General features: G+C 43.2%; 1 protein-coding gene and 1 pseudogene across 9 annotated transcripts in view; one reads left to right on the top strand and one right to left on the bottom strand.

The window, feature by feature from the left end:
• Window positions 1-12,205, top strand: part of Ctnna3 (catenin alpha 3) — a 1,585,684-nt gene that overhangs the window by 300,712 nt on the left and 1,272,767 nt on the right. The gene's annotated exons all lie outside the window — the stretch shown is intronic.
• Window positions 4,462-5,812, bottom strand: Eif3g-ps1 (eukaryotic translation initiation factor 3, subunit G, pseudogene 1; annotated as a pseudogene).

Here is a 12,205-nt window from a genome sequence, read left to right as displayed (position 1 = left end):
CATATACATATGTATGTGTATGTGATATAGTATTGACTATCTAACAAAAGATATCTCTATATCTATCTATCTATCTATCTATCTATCTATCTATCTATCTATCTTCTCTCTCTCTCTCTCTCTCTCTCTCTCTCTCTCTCTCTCTATCCGTCATCTATCTATCTCTTCTCCATGTCTTTAGAGTAATTTTCATCTATGTGTCCAGCATAGGTGAATATAGATTTTGGCTGCTGGATTGTTGGCACACTTTTAGAACATGACACCTGGATAACCGAATGAGCTCCTTTATTTAAAAACAGGAGCTGACATCCAGGCTGACCTTGAAAACACTACGGAGCTGAGCATAAACTTGAACTTGTGATGTCTCTGCCTCTACCTAGTGCTGGGTCGACAGACATCACTACCATGTCTGGCTCAATGGTACTTATTTTATTTATCTATGTGTGTGTTCTCTGTGTGTGTGTGTGTGTGTGTGTGTGTGTGTGTGTGTGTGTGTGTTGTTCATGTGTACGTGTCACTGCCTAAATGTAGAGGTATGAGAGCAACTTTCAGGATAGGTTCTTTCCTTTCATCTTGTTAAAACAGTGGGTCTCTCTCATTTTTTACCGTGCTGTATACTCCAGGGTAGCTGGCCAATGAGTTCTTGGCAGGTCTGTGTCCGTCTTCTATTCTGCTGTCGCAGCACTGGGATTGCAGATGCAGGCCACTGTAACCAATCGCATGCACAGTTTCTAGGGATTGAACTTGACTGCTCAAGCTTGCAGAGCTAGTGTGCTGATACTTTGTCTGTTGAGGCATCTCCCTGTCCCACAACGTCACTTTGAAGGGGAAGTGCTGAACTGCTAAATATCTCTACTCATGAACGCCTTGGGGAAGTTCCTCAAATACCCTTCAGTGGTTGTCACCCAGCTGCAGTTCATGGCTTAGGAAGCTGATGTTGCATCTTCATCATTTCGTCATCATCTTCTTTGTCCCGTTGTTCTATCCCTCATCCTTCTCTTCCTACACCTTAACACAGGAGAACAAAAGTGGGGTCTTAGGTGAGAACAGTCTTGGGCCTGGAGCAGACCTAAGGATCACTCCCATAGGGCACCTGCTCTTGGGAATTGACCATGCAACATTGTCATGCCGAATTAGTCAGATAATATTGACTATCTAAGAAAGGGTATCAGCTAGACCCCAGGAGCCCCTAACCTGCCTTCAGTGGAGATTAAACTGTTGAGAAGTACACAGGATGCTTTATGGTTTGAAGAAACCATTCCTTTGGCATGGACCACCATATTTTTTCCCCAGAGGAAGACACTGCCAAGATTGTCAGGATGGGTTGAAATCACAGGACGTGGTTGAACTCCCATTACTTGTTAATGCTTGCTTTACCTGGTCTATCACCGCAGTGAAGGTGGTGAGCCATGGTTCTGCTAGGCAGAAGGAGTTGCAGAAGACATGAGTTTAGACCTGTCAATCAAATGTCTGGGTAGAATGGTTAGCTTGCATGAGAAAACCCCCCTCACTCCCACACACACACCCCACCTTTCTACCACCATAAAAGGACGGGAAAGAAATATACCAATTGGAACCTTTGCCTTTGCTAGAAATGGAGGGTTTAAATAATTATTCCCTATCCCTTTGGCAATTTATCAGCTAGAAAAAATTCCCAAGTCATCAAATGACGAGAGTTCTCAGAACTTAATGGGCAGAAGTGGTGGCCCATGCCTAAGGGATGGCTTCTTCAAACCACAGGGCATCCTTTCAACAGTTTAATCTCGACTGAGGACAGATGCCTGCAGGTCCTGGGGTCTAGTCTATACCCTTTTGTTAGCTAGCCAATAAGCTTCCCTTCATGTCACTTGCGTATCCTGACCATGGTCCCATCTTTCCACCTATACTTCCATTGGCAGGAGTCGCTGGCACCCCTCCCCCACCCCACGTGCATTCTTTCACGCCTGCAAGACTGCATGTTTAGATTTGTTGACCTGGTGCCCAGCCCTGTGCTCCTCATACGGTGAGTGCTTGGTGCATGTTTGTTGAATTAAGCCACATTTATTTTTAACAATATTTTCCCAGGAAATGGAACTTTGAGCCAGACTTCTGGGTGATACTAAATTATTCTCTCTAGCAGAGTGTGTCAGAGAGTGCATTAAAATCCCAGCAGTTGTCTTCCCAGGCCACCTCTTTCCCTCTCATTAGGAAACAGTATTTATCATGGTAAATAGCCCAATAGTACCGAATTTAACATACCAGAAAGTCACAAATTCCATTTTGGCCAGTGAGAGCAAAGTCTGACAGTTTCTCTCAGGAATGGTAAGTCTGCATGAATTTGCTCTATTCACGAAAGGTATAAAAATCTATAAACATTTTACTGTGATTCAGAGGTGGTAAACAACATTCTGTCCAACCACTTACTCTTTTAATAAACACGTTTTTATGGCTTGCATGTAATTTTTGAAAAATTACAGTCTGGCTTGTGCTTTAAATACCTAGCTTTTGTACCTTGTTTGTAGATGGCATTCTGCAAAAAAGATGTTTTTGTGATCTGTAGCATTCAGAAACCAGCAAGCCTTTTACTCCATGTTTAGTTTCAGGAGAAATGTTTTATTTTGCTTTTCAATCTACTTTTTTTTTTAAAGATTTATTTATTTATTCTGTACAAGTACACTGTAACTGTCTTCAGATCCACCAGAAGAGGGCATCAGATCTCATTACAGATGTTTGTGAGCCAACCTGATGGTTGTGGTTGCTGGGAATTGAACTCAGGACCTCTGGAAGAGCAGTCAGTGCTCTTAACCGCTGAGCCATCTCTCCAGCCCCTCAATCTACTTTTAATCCAAATATACGAAGACAAGCCCTTTCGGCACACAGCTCTAAGAGTTTGGGTTAAATAGGTAGAGACACAGTCTCTTAGGTAGAGTTAAATAGGTAGAGGAACAGTCAATATGGAAAGTGCCAAAAGACCTCCCCGGAGACTTCTCTTTAAAGATCATGTCACATTGTCAGCACCAGAGGCTCATTTACCCTGCTCAGAATGCCAAAACTCAAGGCACAGAGCCTTAGCCCCTGGTGCACACCCTCTCACTGGGTGGTACTCACTTGGTATTCACTCTTTTCACACATGCATCAGCAGTTTATTCCTCCCCCCACTCCCCCAGAGCTGGGGACCGAACCCAGGGCCTTGCGCTTGCTAGGCAAGCGCTCTACTGCTGAGCCAAGTCCCCAACCCCCAGTTTATTCCTCCTTATAGCTGAGCAGCACAGTTAAAAATCTAACCTTCTTTGAGGACCTGTAGAATATTTACAGTGGGTTTCTTTTTTCATCTCAAGAGAACTTTTCTTTGCTGAACTTTTGTTATACGAATAAGTGTTTTTTTCCTTAAGTTATTTTGATAATTATTAATATAAAGGCCTTTGTGGCCATAATCTCAAGGCTTAAAGCGAGGGACTACAGAGATTTTTAGTCACTAAAATAAGTGCTTGCTGTTCACGCATAAGGACTGAGCAGGATACCCAGCACCCACATATGTAAGCGGGCATGGTGTCATGCCCCTGTGATCCAGGACTGGGGAAGTAGAGGTGGGAGGATCTCAGACGCATGACAGCCAGCTCATTTGCCCAATCACAGGGCTCATGTTCAGCTAGAGACCCTCCTCTCAAAACATAAGGTGGAGAGAGAGATCAAGGAACATACCCTTTGTGGACCTCTAGTTTCACACACCTGCATATGAACGCCCCCCCCCGCCCCGGTCATATACAGCACGCAGTCACATATACAGAATTTAAAAACTTTAATGGAATGCCGGTATCCTTGAGGTACTTCAGTCCATTTATCAAGAAGACTCACAATACTATGAGAAAGTATGAATGAAGATGAGGGCAGATGATTTATGATGATGATGATGATGATGATGATGATGATGATGATGATGATGATGATGATGATGCTGCATTCAATGAAATGGCAAGTCTTCTCAACTCCTTCCCTTAATTACCTATCTTTCCTATACATGGTCCCCAGCCATCCAGTCTGGGTTGCATCTTTAACAGTCTGGTCTTTGGAGTTTGTGTGTGCTGGAGTGTGTGTATTCTGTCACTAAGCTAAATGCCCCACCCCACTTTAAAATGCCTAGATACTGTTCTCTTTTCAACAGATGCCAATTTTTTTTTTTATCCATTTATCTGTTGATAGATGGTAAATCTACTTCATAGTTTAGCTGTTGTGATGCTCCTGGAGATTTTCACTTCAACCTAGGAGAATTGTTGGGTTCCATGTTATGTGTCTGTCTGTCTGTCTGTCTGTCTGTCTGTCTGTCTGTCTGTCTGTCTATCTATCTATCTATCTATCTATCTATCTATCTATCTATTATCTATCTATCATATATCTATCTATTATCTATCTATCTATCTATCTATCTATCTATCTATCTATCTATCTATCTATCTATCTAGATAATAATCTATCTACCTGGAGTCTGTTTACTGGAAGCTTACCCAGCCTGAGGCAGCAGGTAGCAGATGTCTTATTAATTCATTGATGGCTTGGCCCACTCAACATTGAGGATAAGATGGTCGTAACCAAAGCCAGACACCCTTGCAATGACACATGCAGCATCCTCCTAGTGGTGAAAACTGATAAAAGCAAAACCCTCGAATTGCCCAGTGGTCTTGTCCTTGGCCAAGTAGATTTGAGAGATGGAGCTGAAAGGCCGCAAGTCAGTCTCACGAGTGTCCTCAGACAAATTAGTGACAAGGATGGTAGCATTGTCATCAGCTCTGTGGTTTGGCTGCATAGACTCCCCACAGTGGCTGGCCCTGGCCTAGAGACTAGGACCACATACTTCCTGTCTTATTCTGAGCGGCCTACACGGGTTCCATCTCTATTTCTCTTTCTCCCCTGTAGACAGGTCCAGCTGCTCAGCCAGCTCCTTCTGCATGGGTTCTAGTGTGTCCTTGTAGGGGCAGTAGATGGTCCAGTGGTCACCCTGGGAAATGCGGCAGGACATGATCTTCTGGCCCTTGAGCTTGTTCTTTGGGTCCTCCTCCTCCAGTTTAGGTCCTCTTTGCCAGTGATGGATGTCATGGAGACGTCATCACTGACTGTGGTAGTGGCCACACTGGGCCCCGGTGGGTCAAACTCCGAGTTGCCAATTCTTCCATTTCTTCGTCTTTGCCACAGCCTTTGATGCTTTCTGGGTCTCAAACCTGAGGGTTCTGACAATCTAGAATTTCCCATCTTCCTCTATCTTGTACTCTGTCACCATCTTCATTTTCCCACTGATGGCTTCCTTGGGAGGTAGCAGTGGGTCTCCAGGCTGTAACTCAGGCTCTGGACTGGTGTCACTGGTGGGCAGAGGGATTCCTTTCAGGAGCTCGCTGGTGACACCCTTGTCATCCTCTCCTTCCTCTTCCACTCGGTCAGCCCTGCTGGGCTTTTGTAAAGGTCTCCAGTCGGCATCTCGAAGTCTTACTCCATGAAGCTTAAGTTCTTTGCGAAACATCCATCCTGTTTTCTGAGAACCTGTACCATTTCATGTTCCCACTAGCAGCGCATCAGGGTTCTGATGGCTCCACAAACACTTTAACACTCATTTCTCATCCTGGTTTTTAATCTTATCAGCCTGTAGTGACCGCACAAAAATGAGTTTCTTGGTGACATTTCCATCTATGTACTGGAAGGATACCAGGGTTGAGTCTGGCCTTTATCCCTTCGGGTGTGTGTCCAGAAAAGGTATGGATAAGTTAGATGATAGCTTTTAAAAAAGCTCTGTGATAGCCAACTACCCATGAGCATGAGAATATTATTTATTGATACCAGAGAACTGGTGGAGAGGTCAGTCAGGGGGGTGACCCAGGAAGAGCCGGGGAGGGGGAAACTATGATGTATTTCAATAATGATTTCCATAAGTGTCTAGACTAATTTTTGCTACCATCAACAGTATATAACAATTACATTTCCCTATACCTTTGCCAACATTCGTAGGTTCTTTTTTTTAATTTAAATAATTACTGTGTGGCATGAGATGATGTTCATTTTATTTTTAATGTGTGCATTACATTTATTTGCTCTTGTTCATATGTAGCACCTTCTCGTAAGCCCCTTCCCATTCTTGCTGGTTCTCTTCTTGCCTTCAAATGACACATTTAAATGTTAATTAACTTATGAGAGAAAAATGTGTCTAAGTCTGTCTTAGTTTACTTAACAGGATGATTTCAAGCTCCGCCCATTTTTCTTGCAAGTGACACAATTCCATTCTTATCTATGGTTGACAAATGGTCATTGTGCATGTACCGTATTCTCTTTATTGGCTCATCTGTTGACGGACATCTACGTTAATTCCATATCCTGGCTGTCACAGACAGTGCAGCAGCACCTGGTGTGATGATAACCACGGTGCAGATCAACTTGGACTCATCCGGGTGCATGCCGAGGCGTGATACAGCTGAATCTTACAGTAGCTTCTAAGTCTTTGCTTTTGAGGAACATCCTACTAGCTTCCATTGCATTTGCCTACCATTCCTGTCACTGGAGCTCTGGGTGGGCCTCCCCAGATCACTGGATCCAGTGTGACTGTCAGTGCATTTCCTCAGTCACCCACCTCACTGACAAACTGTTTTGTAGTTGTTTCGTCCTGGAGTCCCTGCAAAGCTGCCAAGTGCTCCTTGCTTCTCAGCTGCCATCTTGGCTCCCACTCTCCCTCATTTTAGCATATCCGGTAAAGCTTGGTTCCGGAACGTTCTCGAAAAGCCCACATGTTAAGAGCAGAGCTTGGTCTCTGGCCTGTGGCACTGATAGGAGTATTGTGGAACCGTTCATGAACAAGACCCATCGGGGTATTTTGGTCATTAGATGTATGCTGTACAGATGGTGTCCTCCCTACTTTTTCCCATCATTCACTTCCAGGCCCACGAGGTGAGAAGTTTTATCTGTCATCTGCAACCAACCACTATGAGGTACGGCAAGCCTCAAACCTATGTGGCTGGCCCACTTGAATTATCTGTTATTTCAGTTTTTTAAAAGAAGCGACAAGAAGCCTACGTACACAGTAACTGTCCTCACAGGTATGCAATACTGTCCCGCAGCGACTGTGACTTGTCCATTTTAATGACTAGTGTTGACCGTCTTTCATGTAGTGACGTCATAGAATGAATCCGTGTTCATTTTTGGAAGAAATACCTATTCAGGCTCTTTGACCATTTTTAGTTTGAGTTATTAGTTTGTTCCTTTGTTTTGGCTTGCTACTGAGTTACAGTAGTTCTTTATATAATCTGACATCAGCTCTGTACTAGACACACCATTTTCCTTACATCCACGGTTTCTCTTTCCCTTCATTGAGCCTTGACTTTGCTGTATGGACACTTTCGACTTGGACAGAGTCACGTTTGTTTTTGCCGTTTGCTTCCGTGCTTTCGGTGTCAGGTCTAAAATTCCATAGCCCAAACTCACATCATGATGCTTCCCCCCCCCCCCCAGAAGTTTAACACTTTTACAGCTTGCATTTATTCTTTAGTCTAAAGTCTAGTTTTGGATAAAATAAGGGCTTTACTTCATTCTGTTTTAGATAATGATCCTGTGTTCTCAGTGTCTTTTGTTGAAGGCACTACTTTACTGTGTTTCTTGTATTTGGTCCCCTGTTAGAGGTCAGGGCACCTCTGTTAGAGGCCAGGGCACCCCTGTTAGAGGTCAGGGACCTTTTGGCTTATTGTTTACCTTCCCCATGGCATTCATGACCTGCTGAAGTGGTCATGAAGAGGAGCTCAGGTAGTGCAGTTGTCTTTCTGAGCTTAGTCAGCGCCTCATTCAGACAAGGTGACATTGTGCAGAGGAGAAGATTCCACTCCAACCTGACTGTGGTTTTTAGCTTAGGGAGGACTTGGGGCTGTGCATCACATTACTTTGGGGACAGTTGGCTCTGAGAGCACCACGTCCCTAAGGTCTTCTCTCCAAGGGCACCAGCAGCAGGGACAGTGACACAGCACTGATTCCTGGAGAGTGATTACAAAATGGAAGTCCTTGAGGAAATTATTTTGGCATCCATTGAGGGAGAACTGGAATTAGCTGGTTGGAGCATGAACCTTCTCTACAAGATAAGATAGGCCTTGAGAACCTAAGATTGCACCTACATTTTTTTCCTTTCTATTTTCCCTACTTACCCAGGCATTACATAACTTTTAAGAACTAAACGACGCTCATCTATCCCCTCATTTGCTTGTCCATTTAATTTGTGTTTTAAAAAGAAACCTACATGTCTTATCTCAGTCCCCGCTGACTTTCCTGCCTTGCTGCCTATCGTTCCTCAGCTTTTTTCCATCCCTTTCATGAGCATGCAGTAAGAGAGGGGGATTGATGATTTAAGTTTTCCTCTAGGATTTGAGGTTCAGATTTCTGGCAACCCCCTTTGTCAGAGTTCTTGCAAATGTCAGGGCCTGCAGAAAAATGATCAGCTTGAGCAGAAGAATGAGGTACTAGGTCAAAAAACTCCAGAGTCTAACCTCACAGGGAAGGGCCAAATCAGAAACTCCCTTGCAAAGTAGCCTTTGTGACCTTTACAATAAGAGTGCATTCTATTGACTGATAAACAGTGCTTGGGATAAAAGCATACAGGAGGAAGACTTTGTAATAAGCATAGCAAACATAGGACCTATTTTATAAGGATAGGATTTATTTATTGAGAGACAAAGCTTAGAATTAGCACCTAAACAATGCTCAGGATTTGGGCAAGTGTTTAGGTGAAGCTGGCTTCACAGAATAGCAAGAAGAGCATCACCAGGGTGGGCGACAGCATCCACTTCAGCCTTCCTTTTTTTTTTTTTTTTTTTTTTTGCCCTTGAAGGAAAAAAAAAGCCTTCATGATTAACAATTCTGGATTTCTGCGGGAGTCTTCTATACCTCTGTACACTAACTTGTTATATAAATACATACCATTTATACTGAGAACGTATCATTAAGTTTCCTCCGAAGTCTATAAAAGAAAGAAAAATCAAATGCACTATTCATGAGACACTCTCTTCGCTTTCTCAGTGGAGTATTATGACCAATACTCCCGATAGCATTCCATTCTATTAATAAAGCTGCTTTTTAAAAATCACACCTTATGTAAAATTGCTTAGCAATCTGATCTGCTTCACTGCGTTCCACGTTTTAGTGGGGGGTGGGGTGGGGTGGGCAGGGGCGGAACAGCAGCAGGTGAATCTGACCGGTTATGTTGCAGTTAGAAGAGGCTTTAATTGGCTTGCTGCTTGGGGCAGATTGTCTTTTCGAGGCCAAGTTGCAACTCTTTGATCCTGCAAAACCACAGCAGAGAGTAAATCAGGTACCGTTCTTGCCTCAATTAGTCTTAAGAGAGAATAATTATGAAATCCCTCTCTGAACTCGACATGCGAAGATGGTGATTATTTGGAAGGTTCCATCAGCATGGACAGTGCCTGGCAATCTTAATTTTCACTGAGATCATGTCTACGGAGACACGAAACAGTTTCCAAGAAGACCAAATAAATTGGAGAAGATAATAACCGTAATTTCTTTGTTTTGATTTTGTTGGAATATTCTTATAGTTAGTTAAGCAAGTAACTATAGTTAGTTAAATGTAAATCTCTTATGAAATATAATGCCATGGGGGGGTACATCTTCGGCCAAGGTGTACCCCAGAGAAATTATGTCATTCATCAGATCTGGTATACAAGAGGTTCACTGGGGGAGAGGAGAGAAGTGAGGACCTGGGGAAGATGGGCAGACAAGTAGACATGTAGACAGACAGACAGGGAACAGAGAAAAAGACATGGGGGCAGAGAGAGGGGGCAGAGAACAGAGAGAGAGAGAGAGAGAGAGAGAGAGAGAGAGACAGAGACAGAGACAGAGACAGAGACAGAGACAGAGACAAGAGAGCTGGGGTGGTTGGCAGTCCCTTGTATTTGAAGCACACACCTGGTCCACCTAGTGTTGGCGGCAGGTGATGACATAAGCGATTGCTAGGACCCCGAGAGCAGGCCAGTAGAACTGCCTGTATAACAAAATCTATTTGGAAATGCAGCAATCATATCTTTTCCCTGTGCTCATTTAGATACCACATCACATCGGTATGAGGCCAAGTGTCCACCTTGTACAGAAGAATCTTTGCAAAGATCCCAAGGTGTCTTTTAGAGCACTTTGGGCTGGAAAGATAACTCAGAGCTTAAGAGCCCTTGCTATTTTTGCAGAGGACCAGAGTTCAGATCCCTGCACCCATACTGAGTGGCTCACAACTGTCTTTAATGCTAGCTCCAGGGAATCTGTTGCCCTCTTTTGGCCTCTGTGGGTACTGCATCACACGGGATCCCTCCTATCTCATACTTGAAAATAAATCTATGTATTTCTTAAACTTTGAACGACCACAGCTGGATACTAGAAGTGTTAATTAATTCATCAATGAAGTTTTAAAAATATTTGGTGACAAAGAAGAAAAACTGAAGCCATGCATCTTTTCCTACCCATTTGTGGATAAAAAAATGCATGTGTTAAGTTTAAGTGAGAAATATTTGGTCATGAGTTGGCAGAGGGAGTGCTTATCACACTCAAGTCAACCAGCTTTTATTTATTACCGTTCTCATAACCAATCAAAACAAAGCACCATCATAAAAGTGATGGCCAGAACAACGCTAATTACTTAAGAATTTGTCACATCTGATTTATTTTTACTCTTAGACTTCATTTTTTTTAATAATAGCTATTTTAATATAAGGACATTTTGTAAGTTATTAATGATTATTTTCTAGAACATAAGACAGCAGGAGGATACTCTATCAATAAAAGATTTACTTTATTTATCTTTTATAATTTAACTTAAATTTTTTACTTATTTACTTTATATCCCTCTCACTGACCCCTCAGTCACCCACTTCCACCACAGTCCTTCCCCTTCCCCTACCCCTCTGAGAGGGTGGCGTCCCCCTGGGTATTCCCCCACCCTGACACTTCAAGTCTCTGCAAGGCTATTTTCTCTTCCACTGAGGCCAGACAAGGCAGCCCAGCTAGAACATATCCCACAGATAGGCAACAGCTTTTGGGATAGCCTGTGCTCTAGTTGTTCAAAACCCACATGATGGTTAAACTGCACATGTGCAACATATGAGGAAGGCCTAGGTCCAGTCCATGTATGTTCTTTGGTTGGTGGTTCAGAGCCTGAGAGCCCTAGGTTAGTTGATTCTGTTGGTCTTCCTGTGGAGTTCTTATCTCCTTTGAGACCCTCAATCTTTCCTCCTATTCTCCCATAAGACTCCACAAGCACCATCCATTGTTTGGCTGTGGGTGTCTGCATCTGTCTGAGTTAGCTGCTGGGTAAAAACTCAGAGGACAGCATGCTTCTCTCTGTAAGCACAACAGAGTATCATTAATAATGTTAGGGATTGGTGCTTGCCCATGGGATGGGTCTCAGGTTGGGCCGGTTATTGGTTGGCCATTCCCTCAGTCTTTGTTCCCTCCCTTGTGCCTGCATTTCTTATAGACAGGATAAATTTTGGGTTAAAATTTTGTGTGGGTTGATGTCTTTCTTATCAATCCACTTGGGTTCTTGTCTGGATACAGGAGGTGGCCTCTTCAGGTTCTATATCGCCATTGTGAGTCATAGCTAAAGTCACCCCCATTGATTCTTGGAGCACCTCCTTTATCTCAGGTCTCTGTCTCATTCTGGAGATGCCTCCCCCTTCACCCCTATCAGTTGCAGATTTCCATTCATTTTCTTTGGCTATCTAGCCATCTCTTCTGTCCTTCTCCACGGTTATAGGTAGTAAAAAGAATTGAATATTCAGTTCATTGGCCCTAAAGCTGAGTTATTTTGTGTAACACTGGAGCTGGGTGAACACTAACATTGCCACTTATCATTCACATTCCAAACTCTAAATGCTGCAAGCCCCGATTTGACTTTGCCTGTAGTGCTCAGAGGAAGTAGTGTAACTTCTAACATTGTGACGACATTTTCCTTATTCATTTGGAACAATAGCTGTGAACTGTGGCATTTAACTGTCCTTTGACTCGGCACGATTTTGATTTTGGGTAAGTCACCGACTTTACCTGAAATATCCTAGTTATAAACTCTGTTTATGCTTTCCAAATATGCAACTAGGAAACCCTAAAGAGTAGTACTAATAAAGACATGTTTGTGTGTGTGTGTGTGTGTGTGTGTGTGTGTGTGTGTGTACCCCGAACTAGAATCTACCCTACAAGTTGAAGGCCTCACCACTAA

The sequence above is a fragment of the Rattus norvegicus genome, chromosome 20 (assembly GCF_036323735.1).
Source record: "Rattus norvegicus strain BN/NHsdMcwi chromosome 20, GRCr8, whole genome shotgun sequence".
Lineage (NCBI taxonomy): Eukaryota > Metazoa > Chordata > Mammalia > Rodentia > Muridae > Rattus > Rattus norvegicus.
The sequence above is the reverse complement of the archived record's forward strand: the minus strand, read 5'-3'. Positions and strand labels throughout refer to the sequence as shown.